This window comes from Mus caroli, unplaced genomic scaffold (assembly GCF_978045245.1).
Source record: "Mus caroli unplaced genomic scaffold, Mus_caroli_1 scaffold_7, whole genome shotgun sequence".
Lineage (NCBI taxonomy): Eukaryota > Metazoa > Chordata > Mammalia > Rodentia > Muridae > Mus > Mus caroli.
In genome coordinates this window covers 95,126,782-95,148,202 of record NW_028227262.1, presented here as the reverse complement: position 1 = coordinate 95,148,202, position 21,421 = coordinate 95,126,782, and the positions used below count along the sequence as shown (strand labels likewise).

At 44.6% G+C, this 21,421-nt stretch overlaps 1 long non-coding RNA gene and 1 other non-coding gene across 2 annotated transcripts; one reads left to right on the top strand and one right to left on the bottom strand.

Moving 5' to 3' along the window:
* Nucleotides 1-6,126: 6,126 nt before the first annotated feature.
* On the top strand, nucleotides 6,127-15,970 carry LOC147003978 (uncharacterized). Its single transcript, XR_015047516.1, has 3 exons — nucleotides 6,127-6,234; nucleotides 7,696-7,852; nucleotides 15,542-15,970. It is a non-coding gene; the product is annotated as an uncharacterized LOC147003978 (long non-coding RNA).
* A 4,825-nt stretch (nucleotides 15,971-20,795) lies between these two features.
* Nucleotides 20,796-20,931, bottom strand: LOC115031405 (small nucleolar RNA SNORA17). The gene has a single exon (XR_003837045.1). It is a non-coding gene; the product is annotated as a small nucleolar RNA SNORA17 (small nucleolar RNA).
* Between the last annotated feature and the right edge of the window lie 490 nt (nucleotides 20,932-21,421).

The window sequence follows — 21,421 nt, the reverse complement described above, 5'->3', positions numbered from 1 at the left end:
TTCTTGGACCTGGTACACAAACTGATCCTCATAATTTGGACACACTTGGTATATGTGGGCTTCTCATACAATACACCTCAAATCAGGAATGAATGAGGTGCAGAAGTTCTTTCAGGGATGCACCCTGAGCATGTGGTGTGGCTGGAGCTGTGACCAGAGACAGCAACACACACTAGTACATGAACCGCTAGTTGGTTTTCATAACTTGGTGATGGCAAGGATGTCCTGTGGGAGATTTGCAGATAAGACTTCTCCATTTGGCACAGGCTGTGTCCATATGAATGTTCACCATGGCTGGTGCGGCTAACAAACCTGCCGACAGGTATCTACCAACCCTGGACAGAACAGTTGACTAACAGATAACAAAATCATTTCATGGAACTCATTACACTATGGAATATATGATTTTTTTTCCATTCTGCAATGTATATAGTTCCTAAATATGTTAGACATTCATTGGCCACATTGTTTCCAACAGTCACACCATCTGTGAACTTAACAGCAGGCATTTTCTGACATGAGGTCCTGTGCAGGAGTAAAGCCTGGTCCCATGCTCTGAGAATGACTACCTGCTATGAATCCCATTGGCCCAAGCAGTTGTTACAGAATATAAGAATAGATCATTGAAGTTTCAAAAACAGCACCAGAAGTCTCATGGCTTTCTTTTAGAAAGTGGGGTTGCTTTTACTCATCAACAAACAAGTCATTCCAAGTGAGGATACTCAGACAGAGGGCAAAGGAATGAGTACAGGGGTGGCTCGGTTATTTGCCTTCCCTGCACTGAGTCAACACTCAAGGAGAGATTTACTGTTTTGGCTGGGATGTCTGAACAGAATCTCTGAGAAGTAACTAGGTAGGTTGTACATTGTGGCCTAGAGGCCTGCAATTGGAGCCCAGTAAACAATGACCAGTAAATATCCAGACATCTCCAGCTACACCACACACACTCAGTGGGTGTCCCTGGGAGAACTTCTGTGCCTCATTCATAATTTGAGGTGTATTGTATAAGCAGCCCACATATAGTAGATGCTTCCAAATTATAAGGATTAATTTGTAAACCAGGTCCAAATCTCTTCTTCCTTTGCTTATCCCAAGAGGCTTTAGATGTGAATTGACGGAGAAATGACAACAAAACTAGGTTCTAGGTGAGTCAGAGGATACGAGGGAAGTGGAGCTGTTTAGGAAGGTTCTTTGAAGCAACTCCTGGCTGTGTTCAGTTCACAGGTTAGCAGGCAGCAGCTCAATCCACTTGCAAACACGTTTCGGATACACCAGCAGTCCAGTTCAGTAGAGTCAGGCTAGCAACAGCGGTGACATGACCTGAGCGGAGACAGCCAGGCTTCAGCCTCAGCTCAAGTCAGCAGGAGGGACCTGGAGGGACACAGAGAAGTTCTCAGCTGTGCTTCTCTCAGAGAATCAGAGACTCAAGACCCACAAGTGTTACACAGCTAGCTATACCAGCAAGCCAAGCTCTGTCTCTGTTACTCTGTGGAGTCCTATTTATACCCTCCAAACACCCACGTGTCCTCCATGTGCCTTGCTACAGCACAAGTCTTGCCTCAGCACATGCATCCAGTCAGCCCCAGTCCTTGGAGTCCTGACAAATGCAGCTCAACTACACAATGTAAGGCAGACCAATACATGCGTGTTGTTAGCAAAGCCTCCTCTATCCCGTGCCCTTTTTCGTGTTTGCTTCAGCAGAACATCCTCTCTCCTGTGTCTGCTTCAGTGGAGTGTTCCTTCACAAGTCTGCCTTAGTCTTTCATCTGTGTCCTTTTCAGGAAAACACTCCTTTGCCCCAGCAAAGCACCAACCAACACAACTGATTCTCCAAAGAACTCTTAAGTTTCCACTTCACTTACTTAGGGACCCATTCAAACACAATCTGGGATTATTATCTTCTAGGTACTTCTGAGATTTGTGTGTCCAGTAGTAGAAGTCACAAGAATAGGAGCCCAAGATGGAAGGCCTTTAAACTCAGCCATCTAAGAGACATAGGTTAAAATCACCCTAGTAAAGTAAGGAGACACAAGCAATTAAGGTGCAGGCTGAAGCGAAGAGGTCATGAAGCAAGGAGAGCTCATTACCAAGTGCTATCCACAGATGAGCATCATCCGTCTGCTGAGTTCTTGCCAGTTATCAGAACAAGAACTGAAGCAGCTCACGTGCTTTCTCCTTTGCCTCTGTTCCACGTACCTTCTATTGCTCTGATAAAAACCACAGCAAAACAACCAGGGAGGAAAGGGCTTTATAGCTTACAGTTGTGGTCCATCACACAGGGAAGCCAGGGCAGAAAATCAAGGCAGGAAACTGATGAAGCAAGTGATTGTAAAAGAGTGCTGCTTACCGGCTTGCTCCTTGTGGCTTGCTCAGTCTGCTTTCTTATTCAACCTAGGACCATTTGCACAGGGGTGTCACCTTCCACAGTGTGCTGGGCCCTCTCACATCAATCATTAATCAATGAAAGTGTTCCACAGGCTTGCCAACAGGCCAGTCTGATGGAGGTGTTTCCCATCTGGGAAGTTTCTTTTTCCAGATAATTCTACTCTAACTTGTGTCAAATTGAAAAAAAAAAAAAAAAAACCAAAAACCAAACCAAAACAAACAAACAAAAAAAACAAAATAACTACAACAACACAAACAAACAACCCAACAGGGCAGCCTCTGCCTGCCCAGAATGCATATGTGGTTAACGGTCCTACTCAACCTTTAGCTAGGAGAATGTCCAAGCTGCCATGATATCTAGAAGAGAAGAATGGACATAGCTCTTAGGGGCATAGAGTGGCTGATGCTACCTCCTCCAGAGGTATGATTTATGATTTCCTCTTTTGGATAGAGAGTGAACCTAGTTCCATCTATATGAAAGGTTCAGATAATGTTAAGTTTGAAATATGATGTGTGGACACAATGGAATATATGTAGCTAAATAGCCTAAGATAGAGGTGCTGTGTGGTTTCTTAACTCCACATCGTGGCTTCCAGACCTCCTCTGTTCCCTTTTCATCCAGCCAAGTTCATGTTAGATGACCACAAGTGGAAGCAATAAGGCAGACTCCAGTGTCAGAGAAGAGGTTGGCTGCTTTCTTCCCTCGACAATGGGAGCAGAAGACATGTAACAGGGCTGGATTGTGTGTGCTCCAAGCTGTGACAGCCTAAGCATAGTTTTAGCAAGACAGCATTGAGAGTCTGCTCATGTCTGCCAAGGGAGGGAGGTAGCTTCCCAGACTTCAGTAAGAGGTCCCTGTTTTATTTGCTTCTCAGCTCTTCCAGCAGTTTTCACACCAATGCTTTATATTATATTCTCTGCTGCTTAGAATCTATAAAGTAGTTTCTGCTTTCCTGTTTGGACACTGAATGATGTTTGGATAGAGATCTCTCCATGTCACAGTACAAGCTTCCTCATTCTAGGGTTCTGCTTTTGTTTTTGTTTTAAAGAATAAATTTCATTTTCATGAGACTCCCCCTCCCCCAAGTGAGTAGTTAGTTGGTATCTATCTTTCAATCAGTAGGAGCAATAAGGACATTCCCTTTTTAGGAAAGAGTGGTCCAGTTTACTAGGCAATATTTGTTGTGTCTTCCTGATTGGAATCACACATGCTAACACTTCTATGCCGGAAGCTGAATGGCTGAGTTAAGAAATAGAGTTAAGCTCCACTGGAATCCAGAGTGTGTCCATCTGTAGCTCATTATTTATTTGAAAGTATTGTTTACGTATGCCCTGGCTTTATATTTTCAATGGATTAAGCACCTCAAGGCTTGCTTCTCCTCCATTCTATGAAATAATGTAAGCACTGCTTTCCCCTCAGTGGGTACCATCAAATGAATAGGTTATTCACCTGGTGGTGTATAAAGAGCCCCACCTCTGCCTTGCCTTCACGTGACTACAGCTTGCGAAGGAGTTATTCACAGAGCTAGCTGTCAGTTCATGTCAGTTCAGCTGGTTTTATTATTGAGCTTGCTCAGCATCCCTTTCATGGGTGGAATGGCTACAATCTTTTAAATGATTTGTAGGCAGTGCTGCCTATTCAGTTACATGCATATTGGAGGACTGCCCAGACCATCCCATTATTCTCCATCCTTTGAGGCTGCACCAGTCTCCTCTCCAATAAGCAGTAATCTGCCTCCACTCGCTGGAGACAGAAGGCCTCAGCTATGAAGGTCAGCTCTGCGCTGACAGTGCCCGAAGCTCTGCTTGTTGGGTTATTTGTCTCCGCCATCTGGCTTTCTCAACTCTCAGGTATTCAGATGGTGCTCCTCCCATCCTACTTCCTGTTCCCTCAGTTGTTGTAGTGTTCCAAAGTGGGGAAGGCATTTCCAATTGCCAGGCCAACTTTCAGTGGCTTCTCCTAGCAGGATTTCTCTTCAGCAGGTCCACGCTGTCATAGCAACCTGATGTGTGGCAGGAATCCTCAAACATCCGCAAGCATTGCACCCAATAGGCCTACGGCACCAAATCCTAAGATGAGCCTCCAGTCTCCTCCAAACTCCACAAGGACATATATGTTCTATCATCCTGAACACAATCCCATGAGGCAGAAACGCTTGCCAAATCCATTGGGAAATTCTATTTAAAGGTTAAAGCCAAAGCTGCTTTGCAAAGGAAAGCTGTTCTATGGTCAAGTTCACTGTCAGCCACAATAACAAAATGACTTACTAGTACTAATCAGCTAATCCTGGTAAGACACACCAACAGTCAAAACCACTGCTGATTCCAAAAGCTTAAACATGGCTGAGTCGCATCTCTTCTTTGCGGAGCTGAATTCTAGAAGATTCGCGTGAGTTGTATTTCTAAACACTCAGCTAAAACGTCAGGAGGCTTGGGAGGATCATTTTCTTTCATTTTTGGATTTCATCCCTGGGGACAGACACCTAGCATTTGCATTCATCTCTTTTGTTTGTTTGTTTGTTTTGTTTTGTTTTGTTTTGTTTTTGTTTTTGTTTTGTTTGTTTGTTTTTTGTTTGTTTTGGTTTTGGGGGTTTTGGGGGTTTTTTTGTTTTTTGTTTTTGTTTGTTTGTTTGTTTGTTTGTTTTGCATTCATTTCTAATACTCTGTACAGAACAGTGAAGGCAGAGTATTGAATACGTGCCTCAATCATCTAAGATAAGATGACCCTGCTTGGCTAATTTTCTAGGTGGCTACATGTACACATGAGCTTAGAACTGGATCGTCTGCATGTTTAACACTTTTTTTCATGACTGGGGATTAAACTTAGAACTGCACATAGACCAGGCCAATCTAATCCCAAGCCTGTTTTTATTTTATTTATTTTTTTTTATTTTGAGACAGGATCATGCTAAATTAACCAGGCTGGTCTTGAACTTGTGAAGTTCTTGTCACAACCGACCTGGTAGTAAGGATTATAGGCTTAGACCACATCACCAAGCCAATTGGAAATAGGTTTTAAACGGTCAAAACAGAAGGAATGAAAGTGCCTCCGCCAGCCGTGGTGGCACACTGGAGATTACTTACTGCTTTCATTTTTCTCACTAGGATTTCACACATAAGTTGTAACATGCAAGACCATCCCTCAGAGTCCCAGGTTTGACATGATCACTGTATTAGCTTTGCCCTTATGACACAGGCCTACTAGGTCAGGGGCAAAGAAACTTCTAGATTCTGAGTCTCCATCTGTTTTTGTTCAGAAGACTCCATTCTATCTCTCCCATCCTTATCCCATTTGGCTGCTAGGGTACCAGGGACTCATCTATGAGTACATTTGAGACAGACTCATCTCTCTGGGGGAAATTCATACAGCAATCTGGACTTATTTAGTTCATTATAAGTGAGACAGACTTTTTAAAAGTTGCTCAAGAAGGGCTGCCCCACTTCATCTGGCATGGGGCCTGTCATTCTTGGAGTTCTAATGCTGGCATCAGCTGCCCTTGCAAGGAGAACTCAGTGGCTGGAACTGTACACTCTGCTCTTTAACCACTGGCTCCGGTAAAGAAAAGAGGAATAGATTTTAAAACCGGGTGTTTTCTATGTACCCAAAGAGGAGGGGAGTTGAGGAAATACCTTCTTAGCATATCTAATTTGAATTATGTTCTACCCAAATCCAGAACTGTCTCCTTCAGCCACTGAGAGAAAGAGGAGACAATCATACAACATTTCCAGCGAGACTGAACCCACAAGTTCTGAGAGTGCCTCGCGTTCTGCTTTGACGCTACATTGACGTTCCATGGCATGGAAACGGGGCTGGCTTCCTAATGTGGAGAGGAAGTTTATGCATTCTAAGTAAGCTGGATTTTAAACATTCTAAGGACCTCCTTGTCTTCTAAGAGTGGAACTAGCCCAGATTGCCCTTAATTCAAGGTAGATAAACAGCTCTGTTTTCACATGGTATACCACAAAATCCAAAAGATGTTTAAACACAGTTTCCCATTAGAAAATACCCCAGTTCATTCAATAACAAATACGAACAAATGAGTGCCAAGAACCAGGCCCTCTATTAGGAGTTATGGATCCAGGACTACGCAGGAGCAAAGCTAGGTCCTCCTAGTCCTCACCTCATGTTGCTTTTCTGAATGGCTTCTGGATTGAATTAGAACATTACCAAATTGTCCTTCCCTAAATGGGCGTGGTCGCCAATATGTTAAAAGGGAAATAATAATAATAAAAAAAAATCTTATGCAAAGAATTCCTGCAATCTCCCTCAGCACCAATGCCTTGAGTGTTTTGTTTGTTTGTTTGTTTGTTTGTTTTAATTCTGTTGTACTGACTGCAATGAATGAGCTTTAAATTCATGTTTTCCCCATGGAAGTTGTCCTCTGGAAACCATTTTGCCAAAGAAAAGAAATGATCTTTTCTGGGGAGATTCAGACACTGAGCTGGGAGTGATTCTGGCAGAATGAGCGCAGGAGGGAAAGGATATTAGCAATTGGAAAATGGGTTCTTGCCAGAGGCTCTGTGTGATGACATTAGAATCGACATGATGGAATTAGACTGGGGGTTCTCTGCAGGTCTGGTTAGGCTCAGAGCATCCAATAACCCACTGACGCGGCTGCAAGACAGCTATGGCTGCCCTTTATTATCTAGGAAATGGAAATGTTATTTTGAATTCCATGGTTTGGGGAGATTGACCAGATTAGCTCTTGATTCTAAGCGATGGCAACTCTGCTGTCACACCTGTTCCAGTCCCTCTGTACAGTACCTTTCTTCACTTTTAAAAAGGTCCTTAGAAGAGCCTCATTGCTCTAGGGAAAGAGGAAGGAAGGGATGAGGTGGGAAGAAGAGGGGAAAGGGAAAAAAAGGAAGGAAGAAAGGATGGAGAGTGGAAAGAAGGAGGGGGAGGGGGAGGGGGAGGGGGGGGAGGGGGAGGGGGAGGGGGAGGGGGAGGGAGAATAAGAAAGTCTCTCTGCTTTGCCAGGGAAGCTAAGCTGCTCTCTCCTTGGACGTCCCGCCCACCTAGGCACCTGGGGTCCATCTTTCATCTGGCTCTAATCATCTTGGCCAAGGTGACTATTTGTCACTCATAGGGAATGGGGTTCTCTTTCAATCTCCCATTAATTTTGCCATGCTTTTGGTTTGTTTTCCTTAAAATAATGCAAGTCTTGAATAAATTTGTTTGTTGCTCATGGGCAAAAACTGTTGCACCAGAGCCAAAATACATCTTCAGACCATTAAAATGTTGGTTCACCTGTAGAATTTGCATTTGCTCTGAAAAATGTTTAACAGTGCCTCCCCTTTGTTCCTTAGAACACGCCTCCTGACTCCGTTCAGCACAGACCCCACAGTTTTCTGGAAGGCTGTCTCCAAAGCACACAGAAGAACACGAGGCTTCCACTGCACCCTGATTTGTGTTAAAGGCACGTTTTTATCTCCAAACTTGAGAGTTATTACCTACACACTGAAAGTAAGTATATTTTATGGATTTGTTTTGTTCTGTTTTGTTTTGTTTTTATGGAGGGAACCGTAGGTGATACAAGTTGGGGGTGATCTGTTTTCTTTTGTTAAAAATGATATTGCCTGGCTCCTTTAAGAAGTCACAAGTTGCAGATATTGAAGCAAGCTGAGTCACTCCATGGCAGAATTAGGAACAGCTGGGGGCAGACACTAGCTGTAAATACAAGGGCTTGAGGAAGAGAATGGCTCTCTAGGACCGAGTCCAAGGTTCAACCCAAACCCAGAAGGGGATTTTCACAGATTTGGTCTCTCGAATGATGACAAACCCTGTGCGTCCTGAAGCAAGCATTTTCCTAAGGTAGTGGCCAGTCTTTGGTGCTGTCACTCAACCTCCAGTAATGGTTTGGTGGCCACAGGCAGGCTCCTCCTCCTATTCAGTGGCTGAGTATCCTGTTGGCCTCAGAAGAACTCGGCCCAAATTGCTGAAGCCAAGATTTGTGTGAATAAAGGAGTAATTCAAATGAACAACTGTCTCTATGTGCGCTCTCTCTGTCTCTCTGTGTGTATATATATATATGTGTGTGTGTGTGTGTGTGTCTGATGCTCATTTTTTTTTTGTTCTTTTCCTTCTTTTTCTTTTTGAAGAGACAACATGAAGATGGTTGGATAGAAAGGTGAAGAAATATCTGACAGAAATTGGGTGGGACACAAGAATTTGGTCAAAATATGTATGAAAAACACTTTTAATATAATTTAAAAAACCATACATGTTAAAGTGAGGAAAATAGAGCACAATCTCTTCAATATGGAAAAAGAAAACTCTACAAATTAAAACAAGAAGAAGCATATTGAATGTTTAAAAGTGGATCTATTTATGCTGTGAGCTTATGGGTAAATTTTCAAGTTCCACATACTTACATTTTTGTGCTATGTATTATTTTCAATGAGGCATAAGTAGCCACATGCAGTCCATCTTCTATTGAATAATTATTTCCCAAGTTCATACTGTGTACTTGGTACTCTAAGGGTGAGTAGGGAGGGAAACAAGTCCTAAACCTTCACCAGTGACCAGCCATCTCCCACAGTCCTGCCATCCCAACCTTCCCAGGGCCTGGGACCCCTTCCATTGTTGGTTCCACAGTGTCTGCTATGTACAGCTCCCCTTATAAGCAGAACCTGGTCATTCCTGCAAGCCCATGTCCGCCATCAGGAAGGCCTGCACAACTGTTGTGTTCCACTGACCCTGACAATATGTTCTTTATAATTAATTATTTTTCTCATCATTGTGACAGAAGAAAAAAAAAATAGAGAAGAGGAATGCATGGCATTGGGACCAGAAGTAAGGCATCTTGGGATGATACTACTACAGGGGTCAGGAAGTAGAGAGAGCTGCAGCTGGTAGACTTCACATCCTCCAGCTAGGCCCCACCTCCTGAACAGATCCACCAATGGGAGGCTAAGTGCTTCCACTGTGGTGGGACAGTTGTCATCCAAACATAACCAGCTCTCATCAGTGTGTTTGGTATACACACACACACACACACATATATATATATATATATATATATATATATATATATATATATAATGTATATGTGAATATGTATATATATGATATATGTAGATATGTATAATTAGAATAGTGACATTCCACCAATTGTCATGTCTTTCAGGAGGAATCTACAGCCTTCTTCATTACTATCTACAGCAGTGCCTAGCTCACAGTAAGCATTTAGTTAATATTGTCCAATAAAGTTGAGTTCCCTTCCTCATAGGGAAATAGCTACAACTTGTGTATTAAATACATCAGTCCACAAGTTGGATGAGAAGAAACTTACATCTTTTCATTTTTACACCATATCCCTTTACATGCTGAGTTCACACTGGCAAGTAGGAGACTTATCTCAATTATTCCACCCTGCCTACATGCCCAGGGCTGTGTCAAGGCCAGAGAGCCTTGGACCTGGAGAGCAGCCTCTGCTAATGAGGTCTTTACCCGTGCCAGTCCCCATGGTCATGCCTACTTGGTGGCCTTCTGCAGTTCCTGGGCAAGGCTGAAATCCTTGACTCTCTAGAGCCTCCCCCAACAACTCCTTCTCTCCTGAAGCCAATCCATCTTGGGCCCCACCAGGAAGAGGATGCACAGAATTTCTCTGCTGAGAGACTTATTTTCAGTCTGGTGTTCTCACCTGTTTTTCAAACTCATTCTGATTCCTCAAACCCCATCTTCCTCTTGGGCCTCTGGCTTATGGAAAATAAAAGTCAGATCAATTTCCAGAACCCTGCTGCTCCTCACCCTTCTCCTCCTGCAGGAAGGACTGTGAGCTGTGAAGACAGCAGCCTGCACAAATGGAGAAGGATGGGGTGGAGTGAGGGTGGGGCAGAAAACGCCCAAGAGCTTAGACAGAGGGCAAGCATTCGAGTTCCACCAGAGAAGCAGTGTATGGGAAAGTAGTTAAACTGGGCAGGGGTGGGAGGACAGAGGAAGCAGGTATCTCACATCCAGTTAGATCTTGAAGGTCAATTTACTTGGATACAGCATGATCAATAGACAGTCAAAAGCAAGATAGAAATGGAAGTTGGGTGTGCTTGCGGGTAAATAATCTCACCTGACTGCAGGTAGGAGAAACTAAAAGATGGCAGCTGGAGCCAATTTGTGGAAGGACTTCCAAGCCAGGGGGCTTGATGTTATCTGTTAGCACCTGGCAGTCACTGAGCCAGGGTGTCTTTGTGTTGAGCATTCTAGAGCACAATGGCAGCATGGTCTAGGTGGGTGGAAGTGGGCTGGGGAGTGGCCAGCAGCAAGACACCATCTAGGAGTTGTGTGGCACTCCAGAGAACACACAGACCATGCATGGCACCTGCTGGGCACAAGGGGAGGCTGGCAGCTATGCGAAGAGGGTTGTTCTCAGCAGGAGCCAGGACGCTGCTGGTTTTGAGGAAGACAGAGGATGCCATATCTGCTTATGTTAGATTTGGTTCCATATGGACACATGGAGCTGTAGACAGTGAGCTCAGGTCAGGCTATTCCTTTGGCCTTCTCAGTCAAGAGAGAGACAAGGTCATTGCTGAGAGGAAAGGCCAGCCACAGGGTCACCTGGGAACCTGAGTATGGTCACAGTTTTAACCAACTGCTAGACTGAATGTAAAAAAAACCGGTCATTTGTTGAGGAACAGAGTCCTCTCTGTAATCTCAAGTCTCTTCTCCAGTAAACAAGGTCTCCTGATGTCCGGGTATGAGACCTATCCAGGTAGATGTAAGGGGAAAGACCTTTACGCTGGGAATAAAATTTGGGGCTTTAAGTCCCACACACTATCTTTGCTAGAAAATAATCACTTTTTCTTTAGCCCACAAGTACAAGGCCAGAATGCTTGAACACAAAGATTGTGAAGTATTTTATTTTATTTTTATGCATTTAATTATTTTGCCTGCATGTATTTATATGTACCATGTGTGTGCTGGGGCCAAGCAGAGGTCAAGAGAGGGCATGAGATCACCTAGAATTGGAGTAATGGCTGTTTGTATGCTGCTTCCTGGGTGCTGGGTCCTGGGTGCTGGGTCCTGGGTGCTGGGTCCTGGGTGCTGCTTCCTGGGTGCTGGGTCCTGGGTGCTGCTTCCTGGGTGCTGGATGCTGGGAACTGAACCCAGGTCTTCTGCAAGAGCAACCAGTAGTCTTAGCCATTGCTCCAACTCCAGGATTCCTGGTTCCTTTTCTCGCTCTCACGATGCTTCTGACTTGAATCTGTGACAACCAACTCTTTACAAAGTGGCACAAGAGGGAGAGGAAGAGGGCAAAAGAGGCAGAAGAAGGAGGAGCCTTTGACAAGTGAGAGTAACAGAAACTTCCGAAGGGCCCTGAGCTTTTGTGCAGAAGGGAGGCTCCTCGGAGTTTGCTATGCATATGAGAGTCACGTATCTCACTGGCTTTGAACAGACCTCTGAGGAGCTGTTCTGTGACTCAAGCCTAAGTAATATGAAGGGGTTTGGGGGGACACTAGAGCTTGTTTGAGTGAACAATGATGTGTTAGAGATCTTATTTCTTCTACAGCTCACCACCATGGCTGAAAAGCCACTGAGAAGGTCTTGCTGCCTGGGTAAACAAGTCCCTGCCCATGGCCCCTCCACCCTGTCCAAAGTCAACTCCCATTTTCGAATGCCGAGGCACCCCAAGCTTTTGTCATAAAAGCCAAGTATATTTTTTGAACTTTTGTTGATTTTGGCCCCTGATCCTCTGTCACTTCCCTCCAGTGAATCACAGGATAGGGCCATTTCAAAAATGTCCTCCTTAAAGAATAGTTCTCTCCCCTGGGGAGACTGGGCTTGGTAAATGACAGCCCGTGCCAGCTGCTGCTGTTGTGCCACCTACCCACCCCTGTGTGGGGATTTTAATACAGAAACATCACTTCGCACTCTCTCAATACCATGTGGTAGGTGAACTTCCAGATCTTTTCCTGGGTATATAGGCACAGAAGGGGACCAGTAAGCCAAGGTTACTTGGAAGCTGGTTCAGTCAGCTGGTTGTGGACCTGATGCCTTTCCTCTCTCAATTAAAGGGGTTTAGGGAAGTTATTTGTGAATTCATATTTTAAAAAATTATTGGGAATAAGAGGAGAAAGCTAAGAGACAGAGCCTCACTGTTCCTGCACAGCAATGCTGAGGCTCAGTATTGGGCAGCACACACTTCTTCATTGGGGCGTGAGTAGACACTCCATCCTCCACTCTGTAGCCACGCTGGAGCTTCCTCTCTTGGAGGACAGGCTCTGGAGTCATTCTTGAAGTAGTATCCACAAACACTTTCTCCCCATTAGAAGGCTTCAAGGGCAGGGCACTAGGCCAGATTTGCCCCTAGGTCCTTGTCACAAGGAATAAGTTTTGCCTCTTGGTTTAGTGTGGCTCATCACGGTGTGCAGCAGCAGAAGGACCCAGCAGGAGAAAGGTCTGTGAGCACGGCTGACTGCTATAGGCAATTCTACTGTGTGTGTCACTTGCTTTCTCCCTCCGTCCTGGAGTATCTCCTGTTCTGCCCTCTCTTTCTCCATGTGTGACAAGTTCAGCTATTTTAAGACATTTGTAGATATACACGTGAGTTCTGCTTGAAAATATCCACTGGGAAGTTCTCTAATATTTCCACTGCAGGTCAACAACAGGCAGACTCTGCCCTTCATCCTTCTGCTGAGATTCCACACTAGTGTGTGACGGGAAGATTTTGATTGCTGGCTGCCATAGCATCTGATGCATCTGTTTGCCTTTCTTCTAGTCACAGCGTCTTCCTGGAGGTTCTCTCTCTCTCTCTCTCTCTCTCTGTGTGTGTGTGTGTGTGTGTATGTGTGTGATATTTTGGTAGTGGCTCCCCATCTCTCCCACAAATGCCAGTCTTTGAAACATAGGTACAAGTTCACAGCCGTCACTCAGTTGCGTGTGCTGTGAAATTGTTTATTTACTATCACAATTTGCAATTTAAACATTTAAGAAAAAGGTGAGTATTCACCCCCAAAGATTTGCAACAACACTTCCTGTAAGATCCATTGAGGCAGCAGCTACAGCCCTGCCTTCCTCATGCAGCCAGAGCCCAGGGGATGCACTCGGCCCTACATCATACAGCCCAGCTTGCCAAAAGTCCTGCTAAAATGATTGAGCGGATGTCTTCTCTTGGTTTCCAGTAGATATGAATCACATCAGCCCCTGCTTAATTCCTAGGCTCAGTATGCTAAGGACAACAAAAATTAGTCACGCTCAGGGTTATTTTTCTTTCCTGAATACTTTTTAAATCTCCAGCATTATAATAGCAACAACCATGATACTATGTGAGAAAAGTCAACACACTTGTGCAAGTAGCTCTATGTCATCCCCCAGATACAGGCTCCTTCTCTAAGTGGAGCTGAGGAGTCCCCAGCCAGCCGTTACCCCTCAAGCACCTTGCATGAAGAACAGGACATTTTTTAAACAGTGTAAGATTGACACAACACCACGGCCTATGAATCAGCAGATGCAGAGCAGAGAGGGGTAAAGGGAGCCGTACGGGACTTTCTGCTCCTCAGGTGTTTTAGTCACACACCTGTGACTCACGACAAGATCCAGGACTTGTTTTCTGGCCATTTGTATTGTATTTCTGGTGGCACAACACAAGATAATTTGGCAGCATTCGTTAAATGAGACATCTTCGAACTTTGCAGAGACTCATAACTCAAATGCACTCACATATATAGCATTGCCTCTGTAGCTTCTCCGAGTCCAGTGGAGACAACTTTCAAAGTAAACAGTGTGTCCACTGCTTCTTCCCTCTCTCCCTCCCTGTCTCCCTCTCTCCTTCCCGCCCATCCTTTCCCTCCCTCATTCCCTACCCTTTCTCTCTCCTCCCCCCTCTTCTCCCCTCCCTCCCTCTTTCCCTCCCCACTCTCTCCTTTTCTCCCTGTCCTCTTTTAATGTCAGAAAATCAGCACTAAATTTAAAGCGACTTTTAAATTAGAGTCTTTTTTTGCCTCCTAAAAAGCAGTGTCCAAACATTGTTGCTATTAAGACTTTTCATTAAAAATACATGGTTGTTTATGCGTGCAGTTTTTGGTGGGACACTTGCTTAACATGTAGGAGGCTTTTTGTTCACTTGGCTCCGCAAAACAAAAACACTAATGGTATAGTCAAGTATATAATTACATTCTTAACATATGGATAATACAAACATAGGACATGTTAATTGAACTAGAGACTGCAGAAGGTGAAATAAATATGGAATTTAAAATATCTAAGTTCTTACTGGGTATGGTGGCTCACATCTATAATTCCAGAACTTGGGAAGCAGAGGCAGAGGAATTGTCAGAACTTTAAGGCCATGAAAGGCTACATAGTGAGATTCTTTCTCAATACAATAAAATAATCAAATTAAATAAAAACCTATCTCACAAAAATAAACTTAAAAAGTAAAGTAAAAAGTGAGCCAAAGCCTCAGCAGGAAAAGCTCTTGCAAATAAATCTGATGGCCTGAACGTCACAGTGAAAGAGACCTGACCACCAAGTGTCCTCCACAAGTGTATCATGTAGGCAGGTATGTGCTCAGGCTCCCCCCACCGTGCACACAGACACACACACATACACACACACACATACACACATACACACATATACACATGCACACACACAGACACACATGCACACACACATACACACATATATACACATGCACACACACATACACACACACATACACACATGCACACACACAGACAGACACACACACACAAATACAGGCACATATATGTATATATGAAATATCTAGTTTCTTTCCAATGTGTTTGACTTTCAAGGTACAAAGTGTTTGCATTCTGGAATGTCACTGTTCATACCTTTAATGGGATCAGTGTGTGGCTATGCTTTGCCATTGGGGAAATCCTTGAGTTAGCCTGGCAGTCTTGAGTTAATGTGGCAGCTGTGTCTAGTCGTGTGTTCTGTCTATTTTCTTGCATGGTTTTGAAGTCCACAGCAATGGCAAAGGCCACTTTACAAAGCTGCGGGCTGCAAGCAGAAGCCGGTCCTCCTTTGCGGAGCCACACTAACCAGACAGAGACCTTCCCCGTCCTGTCTCTCTCGTGCAAAGGTTTTGTTGAAATTGTTCTGGATTTTAAGGGTTTGCTTTTGTTTTGGTAATGTCCTTATAGCAAAATGGAAACATTTGCAAACATCTGTTTTTACATTCTCTCATTATAGATTCAAGTCTTGAGAAAAAAGCAGCACCTCTCTAACTGTGGCACGCTGCGCTCTCTCTCTCCCTTGCAAGGCAAAGCTGAGCCTCCTTTGAGAAGAATGCATGTGAGGTGGCGTGCTGCAATTGGCCACTGGCTAACAGAGATGCTGTCACAAAGTAATGGAGTGACACAGTGACCCACTGGTCTCCTCCCCACCAAGAGTTGAGGGCTACAGTTTGCAAAGAGTGTTTTTGTTAAGCTGATTGTGTGGCAGAACCATCGTAGACTTCCATGATGACTACGGATTGACATTCTTCTGACTGTCCCTTTTCACTTTTATTCCGAAGCCATAACAAGGTGAAAACCGGATGAGATATATTTTATTAGTGTGTTCTCATTCATATAGGGACCACAGTTTTCATGACAAAGTACTATAATTGTTGATCACAAATATCCAAACACTGAGAAAGGAGCAAAGTATTGCAAAGATTGGGAAGCTTTTATGAAGTTAATTTGAAGAAATTAATCTCTGGTGATGTTGTGTCTCCTATAAAGTACAGCTCCTGGCAACATGCTGGACCCTGAAACTCCAGAAGTGGCTTCTATGGGCCCTTCCCCATGACAGCCACCCTCTGTAGATGTCACAGGTTTATAGATTGGAAGGGCACAGTGAGCATCAGCTTTCAATATGAGAGAGCTTATTTATGCTCTCATTTCAAAATGAAACAAATATATAGACATTCTAGAGCTTTACCCCTGGACATCTCGCAAGGGGAAGTCACCCCACTTGTAAAATACCGAAAAATGACTCCTTGCAGTTAACCCTAACAACCCGGTTTTCTTTTGCCTCTGAGCTAACCTTTCCCCTTTATTTTCAGTTTTAGTTTTTAGTTAGCTTAAAGAGAAGCAGGATTCTTTATGGAATTTTCATATTTAATTTTGGCTGATTCCCCCCCCCACACACACACACATACCTTAAAGTTAATTATCTACAGATTCACCTCCATTGGAAGGGCTGATGAGTGTGATTTCCAGGGGCCATGGCAAGCTAACCTTCCCTAAGCAAATACTGCCTCGTGTCTCCTGTTATGAGAACAAAGAGATGGAGACAATCCCTATGATCTCCACTACACATATCGTAACAGCCACAATGCACACAACAACAGTACATTCTTGGTAGGAAAAGTGTTTGGTACCAAGTACATGGTAGGGTCACTGAGACAAAGTCCCAGGATTTCAGCCAGGCTCAGTACCCTTCCCATTACATGGTCATGGAACCAAATCCAACCTCCCCACTGCATCTTTCAGAATAGGCTACAGGCAAAACAATTCACCTTCCCTGTGCTCTCTGGGATAATGAAGTCTGCTTGACTTTATGACTTATATGGACACAATGAACAACATACCTGCTACTCAAAAAGAAAAGAAGACAAAAACCTGAATAAATCAGGTACAGCACGAGAAATTTAAAATGTAAAGTATAATCCCAGGATTTTAGCAAGTACAAACTGTGGCTTTTAAAATCTTGAGTGAAATAAACCAGACCCAGAAAGATAAGGTATGTTATGTATTTGCATATGTGCTAATCTTAGTGGTGAATTCAATGATGTCCAGGCTACAATCCATAGACCCGCAGAAGTTAGATATACAGTAAGGGCTGAGGTAGACAGATAGGTCTCTCTAGGAAAGGGATATAGAAAAGATAGCTGTGGATGGACAGGGAGGGAGGACTGGAATGGGAGGATCAAACAGGGAAGGGGAGGGGGCATGAAGGAGGAAATGCAGAGAGAGACAACTAAAATTAAGGAGTATTTAAGAGGAAACCTAATACAGTAAAAGCTTCTTAAAATAGACTTATCTATGGAGAATACCTAAATGAAATCACCAAATAATAGCAGAGACAGAGCTCCAACTGGCTGTCTATTGTCACCAAATGAAACTTCCAGGACTGGAGTTGGAGTGCATCTAATTGAGACGTTTGCCAAAGACGTCTATGGCAATTCCCAAACAACCCAGGCTGTGCTGAGACTCTAAGGTGCTCTCCACAAACCGACAGCAAGGCCCGCTTACTGAAGGCAACACCTACACAGCTCACTGAACATGGAGACGTCAAGCTGGGCCTAGGCAGAACCTTTACCCCCTTGTTCTAGTGTCTCTGGTACAGGAAGGAACTCTGCCCTGTCAGAGGAGAAATGTAAGCACCGACTCAGCCACAAACTATGATCTACAGTGGTGTCCTGCCTGCAAGAAATGCTTGTGCAATAGTGGCATAAGGCTTATGGGAGTAACCAACCAATATCTGATTTGACTTAGACACCGTTCACAAGATGGAACCCATACCCAACACTGTTTGAGTGACCTAGAACCTAGGGTAAAACCAAATACTATTGTTCTAAAACCAAAAACAAACAAAAATAAAAGCAAGGCAGCAATAAAATGACTCCTAATGGCATTCTACTATACTCATTGATCAATGACCTGCTCAGCCAGCAGCAGGGAAGTCTCCTCCTGAAACAAATGAAAACAAATATAAAAACTTAACAGCCAGACACTGTGAGAAGAGTAAGAAACCTTGTAACACTGAGCCTAAATGGCATGTCTTCATCAACCCTTCCCTCCTCAGGGAAACATGCAGAAGAGGAAGAAGAAAGTCAAAGAGTCACTTACACTTATGCAAGCGGGAAAGAACACCAAGAAAACAAAACGAGTCCTTCTAAATCAACATGATCGTCAGCTATATGAAGTCACAGAGACTGAGGCAGCCTGAGAGTGGTCACAGTTTTAAACAACTGGTAGACTGAATGTCTACCATGGTCTAGCATGTCTAGCATGGTCTGCCCCAGGGGTCCTAGAGCTGAAGGAAGAAGTAGGCACACACCTCCACCCCTAACACAGAAGCTGCTTCAGTTGATAACCACTTGCAAATGGAAATTTAGTTTTCTCCAAGGGAATCTCACTGGGGAAACAAACTACTCCTAAGGGCAGGCAGGACGCATGCACAGCAGGAGATGCCCACAGAGAAGGAGCTTAGTGGTATCTTTGGCGTTCCCTTGTCTCATAATGGCCTGTCGGGGCTTTTCCTTTCTTTCTTTTAAAATTATCTTAATCTTAATTTTATCTCTCAATATTTTTTGCTTATCTCTTTTTACCCTACAGATCCTCTCTCCCTCTCTCTCTCTCTCTCTCTCTCTCTCTCTCTCTCTGTGTGTGTGTGTGTGTGTGTGTGTGTGTGTGTGTACTATGGCTTCCAGTTTAATGGTTTTATGGGGCTTTCTGAGTGTGCAAACAAGTGGGTCTCTTCCTTTTCTTGGGTTCTTTTCCTTTAGTTTGTTTGTTTTTATCTAACTCCAATATTTGAGGTTTTTTTGTTTTGTCATAGTGTATTTTATCTTATATCAGTTCCTAATTATTCCTTTGGAGCTTGCTTATTTTCTAATAAGAGACAGAAGGGGGTAGATCCAGATGGGAGGGGAGGAAAAAGTGGGAGGACAAAGAAGTGTGGACAAAGGGTTTATTGTAGGTCACACTCTGACACACTACAGCTTCCACAATGAGATTTTGTCAGGGGTGGGGGGAGGCTGCAAGGGTGGGGAGCGGGTAGGAGGGCACAGGGAGGGTGGGTGGGATTGGGGTGCATGATATGAAATTCATAAAAAAATTATAACCACTAAAACATTAAAAAAAAGAAAATAGATGTTTGTCTGACAAAAATCCTGTAGTTTGGATCTGTAGAACTGCACCAGAGCCTTCCTGCACAGTTCATTGATGGAGTCCATGTTGGAATGGGTCTATTCAAAGCCCTGAGTCTGGTGCTGAGAGGTATCTGAGCTGGTCAGCGCCCAGGTCTTCTGCTTTCACACCCTTAGGGTCAGCTCACTAACCACACCCCACCCCCAGCAACCAGGACCAGCTCTATCCTGCTGCCCAGCTGAGATACAGAGTCCCTTCTCCTGAGTGTAGCAGGTGGTGAGGCCCATGGCCAGTTTTCATACTCTTATGACCCCAGGGCAGCACTCCCATCTGCCATAGATGGCAAGGGACAAAGGTGTTAGGGGAGGGTGTCTCTCCCTCACCTGTACCTCATCACCCAGCAGACAAGAGGCAGGACTGGTTCTCCAGAGCTCATATCCTCAGGGCCAGCTGACTCTGCCCCCCTCCCCATCACCTCCACCCTCTCCATCAGAATCAGCTCTACCTTGCTGCCCAGGTCAACAGGTGAGGAGCAGGGACAGCTCTCCTGCTTTCATGACCTTGTTGGGGCCAACTTTCCCACCTACCACAGGTGGCAAGGGCAAAAGGGATGGGAGGGGATCTCTCCCTCAACACTAGTGTACAGCAGATAGGAGGCAGGGCTGGCTCTCCCACACTCACACCCTCAGGACAGCTTACCCACAATGCCCATATCCAGAGCCATTTTTACCATGCTGTCTAGACAAGGTGCAGGGTCTGCTCTCCTGAGTGCTACAGCAGGAGAGGGGAAGGGCCAGCGCTCCAGCTCTGATGACCCCAGGGTCAGGTCTCCTACCTTCCACAGGTGGTGAGGGGTCAAGGGGAGGACAGGGCCAGCTCCAATGCTTGTATCCTTGGGGCAATTCACCTGCAACTCCAGAGATGTACAGGGCTTGTGGCAGCTCAGATCAGAGACGTTTGCCTGGCCTTCAGTGACAACAGACCCCACTGCTGCAGGGCTATGTACAAGATGTGGCCTCCAGTAGCAGCACAAGCCAAGGTCCCAGGAGGTATTACTGGCAACTCGAATCAGGCTGTTCCTAATTACCCTCGAGTCTCCAGTTCTGCCCCTCTTGCTGTGACCACGTTCTTCTGTTTCCCTTTATGTCCCATTTCTCTACTACTTACTTGCTCTTCTTAGTGTGCCTGGGGTGGCCTGAGTGTCTGAGGCTATCTCAGGAGTGGTCTCAGAAGTGTTCTGCCCTGCTCATGTGTTATGGTGCTGGGCAGGGATCATCTTGGGTATGGTCTGCCTACCCTGCAGGCCTGTGAGGCACTGGACATCTTAGGCTAGCTTTCTGTCCAGGCTCCGTGGCTCTTGTCTAGCAGTCATCTTGGGCTTGCTCCTTTCCTGGCCCACCCCAAGGTATGGAGGATTGTCTCTCCTGGGTTTATTCTCACCAAAGGCCTATGGTCCCGGGAGGGTTTCTAGTTTCCAGCTTACACTCCATCCTGGGAGCCCGTCTGGGCCTTGATGACCATCTCAGGTTCCCTGTTCAGGCCTCCAGGCACCAGAGGGTCATCTAAGGCTTTCCTTATTTTCAGGGAGTCTTAGGCTACTAAACATTCATCTATTCACAAATCAGAACACTCAACATAGATGTAGCGTCTCTCCTCTCTGCCACCTACTGATGTACATGTGACATAGCAGGCAGCCACACCTGCAGTGTTTCTAGGAGCAGGTCTATTTTCAAATAAAGGGGAAAAAATTAATTCTCCAGTGAGCCAAATCATACCTGAGTGATGCATGCTCAAAACCTAAGTATGCTGTAGAATTTCAAAGACACGTGTGCCAAAGAGAAATAAGCCCTGATGTGACAGTTTAGTCAGAAGAACGCCAGTGAATGTATATTCCCAAACACCTTAGCTTAAATTTTACTTCTAACAATGACATAAAGTTAGGTTGCTCCTTAATTATTGCAGGAAGCAGAGAATTTAAAATGACTCATCTAGTGTGCCCTACAGGCTATTTACTGAATGTGTGCAACGCAACCAAGCTTACAAACTCCAAAAAAAAAAAAAAAAAAAAAAAAGAGAAGGTAGATTGATTTCTCTCTGTGCATCAGAGTCCCTGCTTACAGAGAGTTAGCGACAGACCATTCTTCTCCAAGGACGGTTTCTGTCTCTGAGAATTGCAAGGTAACTTCTATGAGGAGATTTCCTGTGTTTAAAA